Source organism: Schistocerca serialis, chromosome 9 (assembly GCF_023864345.2).
Source record: "Schistocerca serialis cubense isolate TAMUIC-IGC-003099 chromosome 9, iqSchSeri2.2, whole genome shotgun sequence".
Taxonomy (NCBI): Eukaryota; Metazoa; Arthropoda; class Insecta; order Orthoptera; family Acrididae; genus Schistocerca; species Schistocerca serialis.
In genome coordinates, this window is record NC_064646.1 from 432,930,775 (window position 1) to 432,949,364 (window position 18,590).

At 44.6% G+C, this 18,590-nt stretch overlaps 1 protein-coding gene across 1 annotated transcript in view; it reads left to right on the forward strand.

Annotated features, from left to right (window-relative positions):
* LOC126419684 (unconventional myosin-XVIIIa) overlaps nucleotides 1–18,590 on the forward strand; it is a 1,310,501-nt gene that overhangs the window by 773,313 nt on the left and 518,598 nt on the right. The gene's annotated exons all lie outside the window — the stretch shown is intronic.

Genomic DNA, 18,590 nt, shown 5'->3' on the forward strand with positions numbered 1-18,590 from the left:
GAACATAATTCCTGCCATTGCAGGTGTCATGGAATGAGGATTAAAGTTTTTATTATGCCAGAACGTGCAAAAAAACAAGCAGTGACGTATACTAGCTGTGTTTTGTTATTGGGTTTAACTTATCGCGAATGATGTATCGCTCTGTGATTGTTTATTGAAGTTCCATTCATTATATCCAAGGAATGTTTGTTGCTGATGTGTAACACCTTACGTTCTTCTTCGTGAGAGACAATTTCGTAAACACAGTATCAAGATCTATGGTTGTATGCAACACTTCACTCATTAACTGCACAGCATATTCCAGTCTGTCAACAAGTCCGTTGCACATACATTATTTTTAATGCTATCTATCTTTTTTGGTGTCGGGGCTCCGTGTGAGAACTGCTGGTGTCTAAACAGTATTTCCGCTAATTGCAGACAAAGCTTATAGAGACGTGTGATGGAGAAAATTCGCTGTTGCACAAATACTATATATATATATATCTCCATTCTTTCCCATTATAATCGTATGTCTACTGACGCTATCGGAAGTGCTATCGCACATTGTGTGTGTCTCTCCGGATCCATTCATTGACGAGTTACTACGTAACGTAATAAAATCATCTGATGACGATGACTTTAATGATACTACAGCAAGCTCCGCATTACGCGGCTGCGAAATATCCGCCTTACCTATTATAGGTGCATAGTTCAGCGAATTTACATGAAATGAAAGACGAAACTTCAAATATGCTGTTGTAATTCGAACGAATATTTTAGTTTAGAATACAGATCTATCATATTGAAGGCATAGGTGAAAATATCCGTGAGTGTTTGAACAGCAATGTCTATGAACCCGGATCCGAGCAGCGAAGTGACGCAGTTATAGTGGAGAAACTGTGTTCGGTAAAGGAAGGGAGGACGCCTTATCAAGCACTCAGAGACACTGAAATGCGTCGAACGGTTATTATGGTGTGCAGGACAAAACACGATTACTCTACTGATATTTTGACTCTCCGGAAAATGTGAACGGTCTTTAGGGAAAACGTAAATGAAAATATGAAAAAGAAGAAACTGAACGATAACTTTTTAAAAGGAACTGGAGGCATATGATACGGAATAACGGTTAACTTTAATTTTGTAAATAAGTTGTCTGTTAAGGACGACTGTAGAGGCGTTTCGAATGTGATATGAAGCATTTTTCATTAAGTACAGTAAATATCAATATCTGGTAAAAGATATGTATTTTGAGTTATACTTATTTTGCGTGTGTCCGGGAAATCTCGGGTCCCTACTAACGCGGATTTTGTTTGTGTGATCAGAAGCTGAAATACAAAACACGAGTACGGTACCAAAAGTCCTTTTCATGATGATAACTGCGCTTCTCTAAGAGAGTATTTTTAGTTTGAGTTATTAAACCTCTTTGCCACCACTGCTGGAAACACGAATTGCGCTATCTTTGTGAGGCGTAACGTGCAACTATTCTGTGGAAATAGAACAAGAAACGTACAAACCGTTTCAGAAAAATTTTCCGTGTTGTTATAATCTCATGTGCTCTACTCGTTTACACTCGCTAGATAGAGAAATGATTTATGCCGTCTCCAAGAGTAGACAGATGTAGGGCAGCGCGTGCCGGCCTTGTATTTTAGGTAAGTGCATTAATGTCCAACTTGGTCCCGGGCCCTGTGACAGCCTGAATTAATTTGGCTGTTGGCGCCGTTAGTTCGGCTTTAGTGGCTCCGACTGACGAATGGTGTCGCGCAAACTTAATGAAGACTTAATCAGGGACTTGGAGCACTTGCATAATTTAACTAGCAAACTTGGTGCGTAATTATTTGCGAGGAACGCTCGAGCACGCGGTTAAAACGTCTTTTTAATGCTCTTTACGTTTGTGGGAAAGAACGAGCATTAAGCTGCTCGAACGTTGCTCTCATATCGTGGTACACATGTAGTCGACTTCCGCGCCTAATCGTGATAGTGAAAGTTCGAATGAGCCCGGTATTCGTCTGCAAAGTTACGGAAGACGTTTCACCACCACCACCACCACCACCACCACCACCAGTATTTACGTCGAGGGTTAATTTTGTTTAGCTGTTCCGTCTTTAAGAATCTTGAAACCGACGTTCTCACCTGCTCTGTAGTATTCCCTACTACAGGTCATTCTTTCTTCATTATTAGACCATTTTTACCTGGTGTGGTTCAGTTTTTTTCCAGTACTCTGTAGCCTTTGTCTTGTATCTTCATTTCGGGCCTTCGAGAGAATAATTAATTATAGGTTAAAATATTTAATTTTCCTTTGGCAGATAGATACTGCCTATAGTAAAATTAAAGATACCTTTAGAGAAAAGAGAACCACTTGCATGAATATCAAGAGCTCAGATGGAAACCCAGTTCTAAGCAAAGAAGGGAAAGCAGAAAGGTAGGAGTATATAGAGGGTCTATATAAGGGTGATGTTCCTGAGGACAATATTATAGAAATGGAAGAGAATATAGATGAAGATGAATTAGGAGATAAGATACTGCGTGAAGAGTGTTCAAATGGTTCAAATGGCTCTGAGCACTATGGGACTCAACTGCTGAGGTCATTAGTCCCCTAGAACTTAGAACTAGTTAAACCTAACTAACCTAAGGACATCACAAACATCCATGCCCGAGGCAGGATTCGAACCTGCGACCGTAGCGGTCTTGCGGTTCCAGACTGCAGCGCCTTTAACCGCACGGCCACTTCGGCCGGCGTGAAGAGTGTGACAGAGCACTGAAAGACCTAAGTCAAAACAAGGCCCCGGGAGTAGACAACATTCCATTAGAACTACTGACAGCCTTGGGAGAGCCAGGCCTAACAATACTCTACCATCTGGTGAGCAAGATGTATGAGACAGGCGAAATACCCTCAGACTTCAAGAAGAATATAGTAATTCCAATCCCAACGAAAGTAGGTGTTGACAGAAGTCAAAATTACCGAACTATCAGTGTAATAAGCCACGGCTGCAAAATACTAACGCGAATTCTGTACAGACGAATGGAAAAACTAGTAGAAGCCGACCTCGGGGAAGATCAGTTTGGATTCCGTAGAAATGTTGGAACACGTTAGGCAATACTGACCCTACGACTTATCTTAGAAAAATAGATTAAGGAAAGGCAAACCTACGTTTCTAGCATTTGTAGATTTAGAGAAAGCTTTTGACAATGTGGACTGGAATACTCTCTTTCAAATTCTGAAGGCGGCAGGCGTAAAATACAGGGAGCGAAAGGCTATTTACAATTTGTACAGAAACCAGATGGCAGTTATAAGAGTCGAGGTGCATGAAAGGTAAGCAGTGGTTGGGAAGAGAGTGAGACAGGGTTGTAGCTTATCACCCATGTTATTCTATCTGTATATTGAGCAAGCAGTAAAGAAAACAAATGAAAAATTCGGAGTAGGAATTAAAATCGATAGAGAAGAAATAAAACTTCGAGGTTCGCCGATGACATTTGCAATTCTGTCAGAGACAGCAAAGGACCTGGAAGAGCAGCTGAACGGAATGGACAGTGTCATAAAAGGAGGATATATGATGAATATCAACAAAAGCAAAACGAGGATAATGGAATGTAGTCGAATTAGCCGGCCGGTGTGGCCGAGCGGTTCTAGGCGCTACAGTCTGGAACCGCGCGAACGCCACGGTCACAGGTTCGAATCCTGCCTCGGGCATGGATGTGTGTGATGTCCTTAGGTTAGTTAGGTTTAAGTAGTTCTAAGTTCTAGGGGACTGATGACCTCAGAAGTTAAGTCCCATAGTGCTCAGAGCTATTTGAACCATTTATAGTCGAATGAAATCGGGTGATGCTGCGGGAATTAGGTGAGGAAATGAGACGCTTAAAAGAAAATAACTGATGATTGTCGAAGTAGAGAGGATATAAAATGTAGACTGCCAATGGCAAGGAAAGCGTTTCTGAAGAAGAGAAATTTGTTAACATCGAGTGTAGATTTAAGTGTCAGGAAGTGGTTTCTGAAAGTATTTGTATGGAGCGTAGCCATGTGTGGAAGTGAAACGTGGACGATTTCTAGTTTGGACAATAAGCGAATAGAAGCTTTCGAAATGTGGTGCTACAGAAGAATGCTGAAGATTACATGGGTACATCACATAACTAATTCGGAGGTATTGAATAGGATTGGAGAGAAGAGAAGTTTGTGGCACAACTTGATTAGAAGAAGGGATCGGTTGGTAGGGCGTATTCTGAGGCATCAAGGGATCACCAATTTAGTGTTGGAGGGCAGCGTGGAGGGTAAAAATCGTAGAGGGAGACAAAGAGATGAATACACTAAACAGATTCAGAAGGATGTAGGTTGCAGTAGGTACTGGGAGATGAAAAAGTTTGTACAGGATAGAATAGCATGGAGAGCTGCATAAAACCAGTCTCAGGACTTAAGACCACAACAACAACAACAACAGATTAAAAGTTAAAGGCAGAGCCAACATTGTCATTTTAGTCTATTTACAAGTAAATGCACATTATGTTGGTGTAAAATCAGTGAATCTATCAGTTTCTCTTAAAAATCCACTCTAAGACAGAAAAAAGACGCACTACGGAGAAATTATCCGAATGGAGCGGAGATCGGTAGATGTGACGTACATGTAAAATTCGGATGATTTGTTCAAGAGAAAGAGCTTCAGAAATTGAGCTAGTCGATGACGTGTTGATCCACCTCTGGCCCTTATGCGAGCAGTTATTGGGCTTGGCATTGATTGACGGAGTTGTGGGGTGTCCTCCTGCGGGATATGTCGCCAAATGTCCACCTGGCGCGTTACATCTTCAAAAACCGAGTTAGTTGTAAGAGCCTGCCCATAATGCTACATACGTTTCCACTTAGGGAGAAATATGGCGACCTTTGGTCGAGGTAGGGGCGTCTCCAGAGACGTCGTCGTTGGTCATCGGATTTCAGTTCGAAATGGGACTGAAGACAGTTCTACTTCAATGAAATTCCAGGCCATGACCAGCGAAGACCAGTCTGGAGACGCCCGGGGCAGCAATGGGATACCGACGTGACTTTCACCCGTCATACGCCCCAACAACCGTAAGTGCCGGTCTGGAGTGCCATATCATTTCATAGCAGGACCAGTTTCGTTGTCATCCATGGCACCCTTACAGCACAGCTGTATATCGACGACATTCACGTCCCGTTTCGTTGCCCTTCATGGCAGGCCATCCTGTGCCCACATTTCAGCTAAGATAATGCCCGCCCGCACACGACGAGAGTCTCTACTGCTTGTCTTCGTAGATGCGAAACCCTGCATTGGCGAGGATAGTCGCGGGATCTCTCTCCAGTTGAGAATATTTGGAACATTCTGGGCTAGGCTCTCCAACCGGCTCGGTATTTTGACGATCTAAACAGCCAGTTGCACAGATTTTGATGTGATTTCTTCAGAAGGACATCCAACAACTCTATCAGTCAATGGCAAGCCGAATAAACGATTGCATATAGGTCAGAGGTGGACCAACGCGTTATCGACTTGCTCAGTTGGTGAAGAAGCTTCTCTTGAATACATCACCCAATTTTTTTTGAAATTATAATCATCTGTTCGTCTGTACATGTATATCACATCCACCGACTTCCGTTCCGTTCGGGTAACTCTTTCGTGGCGCGTTGTTTCTTTCGCTTAGAGTGTATTCACAGATTTACATTGCAACGTTTGTTACACTACGGTGATTTAATGTACATTTTATAAAGGAACTGTACGACCTGTTTAGAAGTAAGCGAGATGTGACGACAGTTCGTACCTCGCCTTCCTCACCGAGCGAGGTGGCGCAGTGTCTAGCACACTGGACTCGCATTCGGGAGGACGACGTTTCAATCCCGCGTCCGGCCATCCTGATTTAGGTTTTTCGTGATTCCTAAATCGCTCCAGGCAAATGCCGGGATAGTTCCTTTGAAAGGGCACGGCCGACTTCCTTCCCCGTCCTTCGCTAATCTGATGAGACCGATGACCTCGCTGCCTGGTCTTCTCCCCCAAACAACCCAACCCAACCATCGCTTTCCTCTGGCTTCTCATTGTTACATAAATGTTCAGATAAAATATCAGAAACTCGGTTCAGCGATTACGAATGCGAATAGCACCTTACGGAACGTACAGGGGACCCAGCGAATGAGTCGTTGCTTGCAGAATTAAATATCTCGATAACTAAGAGCGCAGACGAGTGCAACAAAAGGTGTAATTATTATGAAAAGTTTAAGAAATTGGTACATAAGTTATACGAAAGGTTCCAAATAGTTCGAAAAGGTCCTAACAGGTGGCACTGTATGCCGTGCAGCTCGTACTGTGTCATAGTGCATAATTAAATTCGCCCTCTGCAGGCAGTCTTTGCAACCACATCCCAATCTCTCTGATATGCCCATCACTCACAGTACGGAAGTGACGCAAGGGAACAATGAAATTTGCCGTAAAATACTGCGTAGTGTATCAACGGAAGTGGATTCAGAAACAGGCCGGCCGGTGTGGCCGTGCGGTTAAAGGCGCTTCAGTCTGGAACCGGGTGACCGCTACGGTCGCAGGTTCGAATCCTGCCTCGGGCATGGATGTGTGTGATGTCCTTAGGTTAGTTAGGTTTAATTAGTTCTAAGTTCTAGGCGACTGATGACCTCAGAAGTTGAGTCGCATAGTGCTCAGAGCCATTTGAACCATTTTTGATTCAGATACAACACAGATCGCCGACTCAAGCTTGGTAGAATACAGCAGTATCGCCTCACAAAGATAGTGGTTTTCAGTACCCCAAAATCGCCAGTTTTGTTTATTCCCGTCTCCATTTAGGTGGAAGTGTACTTCGTGTGTGAACCAGATATAACCAACATCAGATACTTCATTATCAGTCATTGTGAGACTCTGGTTCGCAAAGTCAGCCCTCTGTTACACAGAACGTACAGGTGTAGTACGCTGTGGCCCAGTATTTTCTGCGTGCTGGCACGCTTCAAACCATTCTCTGCTGCAATTCTTCGGACGAATCTCCTAAGATAGTTCCAGAAACCGTCGCAACGTTTTCAAGAGAAGTTACAGTTTACCTGTGGCCAACATTCCCCTCTAGATCGCCAGCGACGCTGCCTGTCCGTTGGAGTTTGGCGGAGAACTTGCCATTGGTTTTCCCATCGGACTCCTTTCGAACATTCAATCGTGTTTGAGAACTGCGTCTTGTTGCCATAGGTCTCTGTTTTAATCTGTCGTACTCTAGTATAAAAAAACACGTTTTTGAATGGATAATACGTGATTTCAACCGCTTCCTGCGGTATTCTAACCTCCTCCTCACGTTTCAACGGTGGAACTCACCGCTCTTGAGTTGCGGCACACTATCGGCCGTAGTGGCCGTGCGGTTGTAGGCGCTACAGTCTGGAGCTGAGCGGCCGCTACGGTCGCAGGTTCGAATCCTGCCTCGGATATGGATGTGTGTGATGTCCTTTGGTTAGTTAGGTTTAAGTAGTTCTAAGTTCTAGGCGACTGATGACCTCGGAAGTTAAGTCGCATAGTGCTCAGAGCCATTTGAACCATTTTGCGGCACACTATAGCCACTGCGTCTTACAGCGCCATTTGGTAACAGCTTTTCGAACCTCTTCGAAACCTCTGCATAACTTCAGCATTATATTATTAAAACTTTCACAATAAACGTACCGTTTGTCGCACTAACGATCTTAGTTCTCGAGATGTTTGATATCAGGGACTTCTTCGCTGGGCACACTGTGTCAAGAATGTGGCAGATTATGTTGTATTAAAATGTGGTCACGGTAGACTTCTTCTTTAGTCTGTCGAATGTGAATTACATGGTGCGACTGCAGCAGAAGTCAACGGCCTTGCCGCAGTGGTAACACCGTTTCCCGTCAGATCACCGAAGTTAGGCGCTGTCGGGCTGGGATGGGTGACCATCCGGTCTGCCGAGCGCTTTTCATTAACGGGGTGCGCTCAGCTCTTGTGTGGCAAACTGAGGAGCTTCTTGATTGAGAAGTAGCGGCTCTGGTCTCGGAAACTGACATACAACCGGGAGAGCTGTTGAAAGGTGGCTACACTGAGCCACAGCGCCAGAGATTGCGCCAAAGAGTTTCATTCCGCCGCCTCCACTGGCAGTGCTTGTCGAGAACTCGTAGTAGTCAGTGCTTGCTGAGATGGCGTAGTGAAAAGTTCTTGTCGAGAAGTCGTGGTGGAGAGTGCTTGTTGAGAGGTGGTAGTGAGTCGGTGTTGAGATGTTGTAGTAAGGAGTGATTGTTCCATGTTTTATGCAGTTGTTTGATGGGTAGACAGCAGATGTTGTTCGAATGGAAATATTGTAATGATCAGAGTGCTTTTCGTCAATATATATGAAGGTAAAATATTCCCTGTTTTTTCATTATTTCAGTGTCTTAAATAATGCGTCATTTCAGGTTCAGTCAACAAAGCATCTGGCTCGTGTTCTTGTATTAGAGTGTAATTCTGGTTTTCTTGCGCAATTATAGTATTTCTATTTTTTTAATTACTTCAGTATAAATGGTATTTAAAATTTCTTGTCTTATTGAAGAAGAACCGTGCCAGATGTGTACGCTGAATCATACTTCCACACACAGAACAGTTACACTTGTGCTTTGGTTTCGTACGTTTTATAGTTGCTGGGGACTTAATTAATTAATTGTGTTAATGGAAATTTTCTTTCATTCTTTGTTGTTATTCTATGCAGTCAGATTGCGTACTAAAATTAGTCAGGGCCAACCGTTTACGACACTTCGTAATCGGACAGACAACTACTAAAAATTAAAATTATTTGCATTTCATATTTATATAATTAAGCCCCCATGCACTGTGTGCTGACCACATGCCCCTCCATATCCGCATCCAGTGACGCCTGTGCCCTGAGGATGACACGGTGGCCGGTCGGTACCTTTGGGCCTTCATGGCCTGTTCGGGAGGTGTGGCCTATATGGCTGGTGAACCACAACATTATAATCAGTGCCCACCGCGAGACTGAGTCCCGTAAGTTGGCACTGTGAGCACGTCACGTACTAACAAACGTATATAAGCGGAGTACAGACGACTGGGGTATCATTACAGTGACGACACGACACAGAAGAAAGACTAGCCCTGGCGCAAACTTACTGTCAGAGTGTGCCGGCGTACCGCACAGGTTAAAGTGCCCTGCAAAATTGTAAACATTCATTTCCTCCAAAAAGTAAACTTATAACTGATACGATATTCTGAGCTACGACCAGGTGCCGTGATCTATAGCGCATTCCTACATGATATGCAGACTCCCATCTCACTCACATGAACTGAGCCTGGAGAGTCGATTTGCGAGTGACGCGCGCTGTCAGGTTTTATTTGTTTATTTCCGCTGACAAATGAAGCGGCGCAGCTGAGTACATGCCGATTAATTTGTCCTGGAATTAGCTGAGTTGACATCCGATGCAGTGCGCGTGACAAAACCAATTTCAGCGGCTGCAATCACAAGCAGTTGTTCGTGCGCTGTACTTTTTAATATCGCCTGTAACGCTGTTGCTGTACGCCTCTGGCGTCACTAGCAGAGCGCGGAGGCGGAGGATGGGCGATCAGATTAACGTAACATGTTATAACATTATTCAAGGAGAGATGGTGCCGTGCTGCGCATTACGCAACGCCATAGACGACATTCGCTAAGAAAATAGAAATGAGGGGAGATACATGTCAGGTATGTGTGAATGAGTGGACTAGTGGGTAAATGCTACGCTCTAAATCCAAGGTCTGTGATTCTATCCCCTGTAGGTTGTAGCATTTTTACTGTCACCTAGTGCTTCTTTCACCTCTGACATTAATTTTGTCATTATCATCTTCATTTCCAGTTTTGGTTTAGGCTGTTTCAATTTTAAGCAGATTGCAACTGATCTTTCCATCTCTTCTTAGGACGCCTAACATTTCTTTTACTTTGCATATTATTGCGTTTACGTGCTATTGTAGGTATTCGTTCTACTGTGCGGCTGATCCCAGCGGAGGTTCGAGTGCTCCCTCGGGCATGGGTGTGTGTGTTTGTCCTTAGGATAATTTAGGTTAAGTAGTGTGTAAGCTTAGGGTCTGATGATCGTAGCAGTTAAGTCCCGTAAGATTTCGCACAAATTCGAACATTTTTGTATTCGTTCTCCTGGTATCCTTTGAATATATTCATGACATTTCTTTCTATACTCCTCTATTTTCTGAAGCATGCTTTTCACACCGCTTCATGCTCTATTTTTTATCCGATTTGTGCGTTTGTAGCCAGCTAGAGGTCTTAGGAGTCTCATCTCTGCTACCTTAACCCTCCTTCCTTGACTGTCAGAGTCCAAGTCTCTGACCCATACATTAGATCTGGCACTGCCATCACACTACAAAAATTTAGTACCGTCTCTTTGTAATTTTTTTATGACAGTGCGATTTATAGCACGTACAAGCTGCAGGAATTTTTGCAGTTTGTGTTCTTGTCGTTGTGAGTGATATGTGGGACCTCATATCACAGGTATTTAAAGTTGTTTACGAGTTTTAGCGGTTGATCATCAATTATTATTTTTTCTCTTAAATGCTCCTTGCCATGGAATGGCATTATCTTAATTTCACTTTTCGATATTGTCGTATTATAATCATTTGCCACCTTGTTCAAGAACAATTTCCTCTCTCTATCTTCTGAGTCCGCTAAGATTATTTCGTCATTTGCAAACAGGAGTGTATTCACAACTTTATTATTAAGCTTATGATGGTGCACTATTTTGTTCTGGTATGTCTTTATGACGTCGTCTATGTGTATATTAAATAATGTGGATGATGAAGGATACGCTTGTCTCACTCCTTGACAGATGTTTCTCGCAAACGGACTTCTTTTTCTGTCTCCGCTTTTGTTGTGTCTATGCAAAGTCTGAATTACACTTATTAGATTCTGGGGTACACTATTCTTTCCATAAATTTCCCATAATTTAACTCTGTTAACTTTATCAAAAGCTTTCCAATAGTGAATAAAGCTTATGTATGTGGGCTGATCGTATTCAATATGTTTTTTAGTGATTTGACATACTGGAGAAACTCTGTGTAAACAAGACCTTCCCATCTGAAACCCATTCTGTTGTTCTGTAATAAATGTTTCCGAAATATCTGTAGTCTGTTTGTTATTAGTTTTGCATATATCTTGTATCCAGAGTTCAGAAGACTTAACACCTCGATGGTTGCCACATTTCCTGCGATCCCCCTTCTTAAATAATGGGATAACAACTGCTGTTTGCTTGTCCTCTGTTATATTGCTGTATTTCCAACAAGTATTTACAAAACTCAATAGTTTCGTTAGTAATGATTCCGAAGCACGTTTAAATAATTCCACAGTTTACGTAATTCCACACTCAGGTTGTCTTCCCCTGGAGCGATTCTGTTTTTAGATGTTTTAACACAACCTTCAGTTCTGCCATTGATACAAGATGAACGTGCTCGTCGCTAACTGCAGTTTCAAATTTTCCTCATTACCTGTCCATACATTTTTGGAAATAAATCGAAGCATTCAGTTTCTGAAATGGGGTTAATTTGAACCATATCTCTTTCATCTTTATTAATTTCTTTCACCATCCTATAGGGTATAGTTTGTTTCCCATTTGTTCACAAGCTACATGCTGCAGTAAAAAATCTATGTTTTGCCTTCCTTCATTTCTCTTCCAGTTGTACCGTAGTTCTTCTAGTGGCTGTTTCATGAGAGTCCTCGCAGAAAGAAGGATGATACGAAGAAGATTCAGGGACAGGACCGAAATCTGGAGCCGGAAGTTCGATGAACAATTCGCTGGTATTGTTTAAATATTATGTAAATTGAATGTGGAGGGGGAGAAGAAAAGGAAGCGAAAGAACTAATAATATTCGCTACACTGGGACTTTACGCGGTATCAGTGACGACGATTGAAAATGTGTGCCCGACCGGGATTCGAAGCCGGTGTCTCGTGCTTATTAGGCATTTGCGTTAACCACGGCGCCTTGCGCCAGGTATCCCTAGTACCCATCCATGTCCTCCAGGCTCGCTAATTTTAGATTCCCGCTGGAGGTCGGAAGTAAATGTGCATCGCCAGTGCAGGTTGTGAATTCATTGCCTACCGACGTGAATCATTTATATGAAAGCGTGATGTCTGTTCTGCAAGTTGTTATCTTCTTCTGCCCGGCAATATTGTTAACACTTTGCCGTGCGCACGTCTCGTACAAATTTACTCGCTTGGCGCCGGCAGCGCTAATTCGAATTACTTGGCTTGTCGTCGGCCGCTTGTCACCTTTCCGTTGATGACAAGCTTCAAACACATTGACTTTTGCGAGCTTTAATTTTCCGGAAATCCTCGGTTTTGGCGTATCGTTCCACAAACGCGAATTTTCTTTTCAAGCAACCTCTCTGAAAGTTCTACACTGTTATAATAATTATTCATGCAGAGGTGATGCCACTTTCCATCAGAAGGTGTGAATAGTTCCATCGCTGTTTTTGCTAAAGGCTGTCCAGTGTCGGCATATATCTTGAATGAGGAAATGTATGCTGTAATCTAATCACACAGCATCCGAATGAGTATGCCGTATTTTGTAATTTTCGACGGATTGTATACTTTAAAATTTAATCGTCCACGCCACGGTATCATTCCTTCATCAGTTGTTTTCACTTAGATTAAACGTTTCTTTAAACTTTTTGGAAAAATAATCAATTACGAATTGCACTTTGAGAAGCCGGTCGGCGTTATCCGGTTTATTGTTGCTGTCGGAAAAATGTAAAAATGATAGTATTTGTCTGACTCGGTTGCGAGACATCGTTTTGCGAAATATCGGTGTGTCTGTCAACGGATTCGTTGAGCAATAATCATCGCTCCTTGCTTTTTTTACAGTTCCCATAAGGATAACAACCATTTTCTAAGTTCGGGTCCCGTAACGTCGACAAATTTAGTATTTTGTTAATCCAGTTTCCTTCTATTGCAATTTTGACTGTAGCACTTGTTGGTTTCGTTGCTAATATATTCAAATAGATCGCTCCCAATATATAATTGTACGATATCCTCGACGCTCTGTGTATCTCTGGGAAATATGTTTGGACCCGGGGATCCTTCAAATTTATTATTGATCCTCGGCAAATCACTCCCTTCTTCGTCTGATTCCGCCGAATCAGTTGGCAACCATAGCGTTCGCCGAATTATTCTTGGACGTATTTCACTATCCTCCTACGATTCCGCTTCACTTTCATTTTTTTGATATCCGATGTCTTCTTCCCAATCGGCCAAGTCGTCCGGAGCGTCAGACAAGACCGCGCATTCATCGTAAGTAATCCTATTGTCTCTTTCGTCCGCCATGATGGAAGTGCACAAGTACTTGTAAAAACAAAAAAACTTGTTGTCGTGTGTAACTTACTGTTACCTAAACAAAACACCAACAGAATGCAAGAGATACTAAAGTGTTGTCGCCGGCCTCTGAGCGATACTATGCACACGACACCACTATGGTATCGCTGGCCGTTGACCGCTATATCGCACACGACACCACTGTGATGTCGTCGCACGGTATAGTGTTAACAGCGGTTTTAGAAGTTGCGGTATGAAGTACGATGGTGTGCGTCGAGGCGCGGGGTTAGGTCTGGCAGAAACGGCGGCAGGGGATTGGCAGATCCTATTAGTGGCCCGCCGGGAAGACTCGCAAAGGCCAGCGCGGCGTGCCCCAGAGAGCGTAGCAAGAAGCGAGGAGAATGGCCGGCGTGCGCGCCTTCGTGGCCGTGTGAGCACGCGACAGATATCGATCGCCGGCAGTCTGCGACGCGACAGTCGTGTGCTCTGACCTTTACCCACTCCACACGGCGACTGCCCCCTCCCCGGCCTACAAAACACTGTGCTCTGCGGCCTTTGCGACGTCCCTGAACGATTTAGCGTGGACTCGTAGCTGAAATCACCACACGACACGGCTACGTGCGGGAATAGTAGGGTATTGCGGAAATACTATTACAAGAGCGTATTGTAGTCATTCCGCGAGGAGGCATCGTATTTTCGAAGCGCCCTTTACGTCAGTTTTCTTCCGAACGCCAATTCCGGCGTTCGCCTGCTGTACTAATAAACGTTTAATATTTGACGTGAGTGGTGTGTCCCGCATTTTGAGGGAACCAGGACAATGGGTTAACTAATTCGAAGAAGATATATTAATCTACAAAAATAGAAATGTAAATGTTCGTTTTTTCATAACTTTAAATCTCCGAAAATTCTTCACCTATTCCTTCGAAGTTTTGGCACAACATTCGCCAAGTCTCTGGTGCCATTGTTAGATCGGCTACTGCTGCTACAATGGCAAGTTATCAATACGTGGTGTTATAGTCGGCGCACGAGCGGTGGGAAACGGCATCTCCGAGGTAGCGATGAAGTGGGGATTTTCCCATACGGCGTTTCCACGAGTGTCCCTTGAATGTTAGGAATCCGTAAAACATCAAATCTCCGACATTGCTGCGACCGGAAAAAGATCCTGCAAGAACCAGTCCAACGACGGCTGAAGAGAATGCAGACTTCAGTGCTGGACCATCAACAAGTGTCAGCGTGTGAGCCATTCAAAGAAACATCATGGACATGGACTTTCGGAGCCAAAGGCCCTCTCGTATACCCTTGATGAGTGCACGACACAAAGCTTTACGCCGCGTCTTGGCCCGTGAACGCCGACATTGGACTAATGTTGCCTGGTCGGACGAGTCTCGTTTCAAATTGTACCGAGCGAATGGACGTGTACGGGTATGAAGACAACCTCATGTATTCATGGACACTGCATGTCAGCAGGGGACAGTTCAAGCTGGCTCTGAAATGGCGTGGGGCGTGTGCAGTTGCAGTTGAAGTTATATGGGGCCCCTGATACAGCAAGATATGACTCTGATAGGTGACAGGTACGTAAGCATCGTGTCCGATTACCTGCATCCATTCATGTCCATGGTGCTTTCCGACGGACTTCGGCGATTCCACCAGGACAATGCGACACCCCAGACGTCTGGAATTCCTACAGAGTGGCTCCAGGAACACACTTCTGAGTTTAAACACTTCCGCTGACCACCAAACTCCCAAAAAATTAACATTATTGAGCATATCTGGGATGCCTTGCAACATGCTGTTCAGAAGAGATCTCCATCCTCTCGTACACTTGCCGATTTATGGACAGCCCGGCAGGATTCATGGCGTCAGTTCCCGCCAGCACTATTTCAGACGTTACTCGAGTCCATGTCACGTCGTGCTGCGGCACTTCTGCGTACTCGCGGGGTTCCTACGCGATATTAGCAGATGTATTAGTTTGTTCGACTCTTCAGTGTCTTTTGCACAAGCAAACTTTTACAACTGTATAAACAAAAATATAAATCTTCTTCACCGATTGCTTTGAAATTTTTATTCAACCTTGTATGTACGTCTACATGACTCATCTCCAATTCACACTTAAGTATCTGGCAAAAGGTTCTTTGAACACCATTAGACTGTTTTGTTTCCGTTACAGTCTCTAAGATCGCGTGGTAAAAATGAACACTTATATCTTTCTGTACGAGCTCTAATTTTTGTTATTTCATTATGATGATCGCTTCTCCATAAGTAAAGTGGCGACAGCAAAACACTTCCTCTTTCAGAGGTGAGAGTTCGGGACTGAAATTTCGTGAAAAGATACGGACGCAATGGATGTTAATGTTTGTCATCCAAATTCGCGTATCATAAATGTGACACTCTGTCCTCTATTTTGCTATAATACAAATCGAGCTGACCTTCTTTGAACATTTCTGATGGCCTCCGTCTATCTTGTGTGGTGGCAGTCCCATATAGCGAAACAGTACTCCAGCAGACGACGGACAAGCGTTGTGTAGGCATCTCTTTAGTAGACCTGTTGCATTGTCTAATTTTTCTACCAGTTAAACGTAGTCTTTCGATTGTCTTCCCCACATCATTATCTATATGATCGTTCCAAGTCGTCTTCCCGTTATTCGTTACTGTAATTTCTGCATTCGAATACGCACGTGTTTGATATACCCATTTTAATATATATAATATGTAAATAAATATGTGATATGTAACGGCGAAACGTTATAATCAAAAATCTCAATAAGTTCTTGGCTGATTTACTTCAAATTTTTACACAGTAGTCTGATGAACATTTGGAGGGACTATGTATAATGTTAACAAAAGGGAAATTGTATTTATGGTTGAAAAATGGTTCAAATGGCTCTGAGCACTATGGGACTTAACTTCTGAGGTCATCAGTCCCCTAGAACTTAGAACTACTTAAACCTAACTAACCTAAGGACATCACACACGTCCATGCCGGAGGCAGGACTCGAACCTGCGACCGCAATGGTCGCGCGACTCCAGACTGTAGCGCCTAGAACCGCTCGGCCACTCCGGCCGGCCAAAGTGTATTTATGGTTTCTGGTCTTATGTTTAGAGTACTACTACAGACAACAATAAGCGACGCTCAAGCCAGAGAGCTAGGGAAAGACGAGATGAACAGTGAGGTTGGAGGACATGAACATAGAAAGCGGAAAGGATGCGATGATCAGAGAGACGTAGAAAGGGGGAGATGACAGAGAGAATGGGAAAGGAGAAGGTGATAGAGGGAGATGGCCAGAGACAGGACATATTAGAAACACGTATGTTCTCTTTTCTTTCTTTTCCCTTTAACCAGACTGAACCAATAATAATAATAATAATAATAATAATCATACACTCCTGGAAATGGAAAAAAGATCACATTGACACCGGTGTGTCAGACCCACCATACTTGCTCCGGACACTGCGAGAGGGCTGTACAAGCAATGATCACACGCACGGCACAGCGGACACACCAGGAACCGCGGTGTTGGCCGTCGAATGGCGCTAGCTGCGCAGCATTTGTGCACCGCCGCCGTCAGTGTCAGCCAGTTTGCCGTGGCATACGGAGCTCCATCGCAGTCTTTAACACTGGTAGCATGCCGCGACAGCGTGGACGTGAACCGTATGTGCAGTTGACGGACTTTGAGCGAGGGCGTATAGTGGGCATGCGGGAGGCCGGGTGGACGTACCGCCGAATTGCTCAACACGTGGGGCGTGAGGTCTCCACAGTACATCGATGTTGTCGCCAGTGGTCGGCGGAAGGTGCACGTGCCCGTCGACCAGGGACCGGACCGCAGCGACGCACGGATGCACGCGAAGACCGTAGGATCCTACGCAGTGCCGTAGGGGACCGCACCGCCACTTCCCAGCAAATTAGGGACACTGTTGCTCCTGGGGTATCGGCGAGGACCATTCGCAACCGTCTCCATGAAGCTGGGCTACGGTCCCGCACACCGTTAGGCCGTCTTCCGCTCACGCCCCAACATCGTGCAGCCCGCCTCCAGTGGTGTCGCGACAGGCGTGAATGGAGGGACGAATGGAGACGTGTCGTCTTCAGCGATGACAATCGCTTCTGCCTTGGTGCCAATGATGGTCGTATGCGTGTTTGGCGCCGTGCAGGTGAGCGCCACAATCAGGACTGCATACGACCGAGGCACACAGGGCCAACACCCGGCATCATGGTGTGGGGAGCGATCTCCTACACTGGCCGTACACCACTGGCGATCGTCGAGGGGACACTGAATAGTGCACGGTACATCCAAACCGTCATCGAACCCATCGTTCTACCATTCCTAGACCGGCAAGAGAACTTGCTGTTCCAACAGGACAATGCACGTCCGCATGTATCCCGTGCCACCCAACGTGCTCTAGAAGGTGTAAGTCAACTACCCTGGCCAGCAAGATCTCCGGATCTGTCCCCCATTGAGCATGTTTGGGACTGGATGAAGCGTCGTCTCACGCGGTCTGCACGTCCAGCACGAACGCTGGTCCAACTGAGGCGCCAGGTGGAAATGGCATGGCAAGCTGTTCCACAGGACTACATCCAGCATCTCTACGATCGTCTCCATGGGAGAATAGCAGCCTGCATTGCTGCGAAAGGTGGATATACACTGTACTAGTGCCGACATTGTGCATGCTCTGTTGCCTGTGTCTATGTGCCTGTGGTTCTGTCAGAGTGATCATGTGATGTATCTGACCCCAGGAATGTGTCAATAAAGTTTCCCCTTCCTGGGACAATGAATTCACGGTGTTCTTATTTCAATTTCCAGGAGTGTATTATCCTGATGTAAAACAACATTAGAAGATTTGGAAAGGAAGATAGAAGTTAGAATGGCGAATGACGGTTCGCTTTACGTTTGTTGATCTGCAGAAAGCGTATTTTACAATCCCACCAAGCAATTTTTGGGTACCAGTATAAAAAATTTTGGTATATGTAATTAGCATGTCCATAAAAATGTGCAGGCGTGATGCAGTGGATGCTTCGAGCGATGTTCGCCTGGCTGACGCTGTATCTGATAATGACTTCGGACCTGCCGTAACAACAAACGTGATTCATCCGACTAGGCGCCACCTATCATTAATCTACGACCCTTCTCTGTGATTCCGTCCCCACTGCAATCGTAAATGGCGATGTCGTTGGGTCAACGGGGCAACACGTTGGCGTATTCTGCTACGGAACCCGGTATGCAACAATCTTCGGTGAACGGTGTGCTCCAAAAAAACTTGTGCTTGCACCAACATTGTTCTCTGTTGTCAGATCTAACACAAGTCGCCGCCTGTCATACTTCAAAGAGCGGGCAAGTACGATCTCCACGTTCTGTGG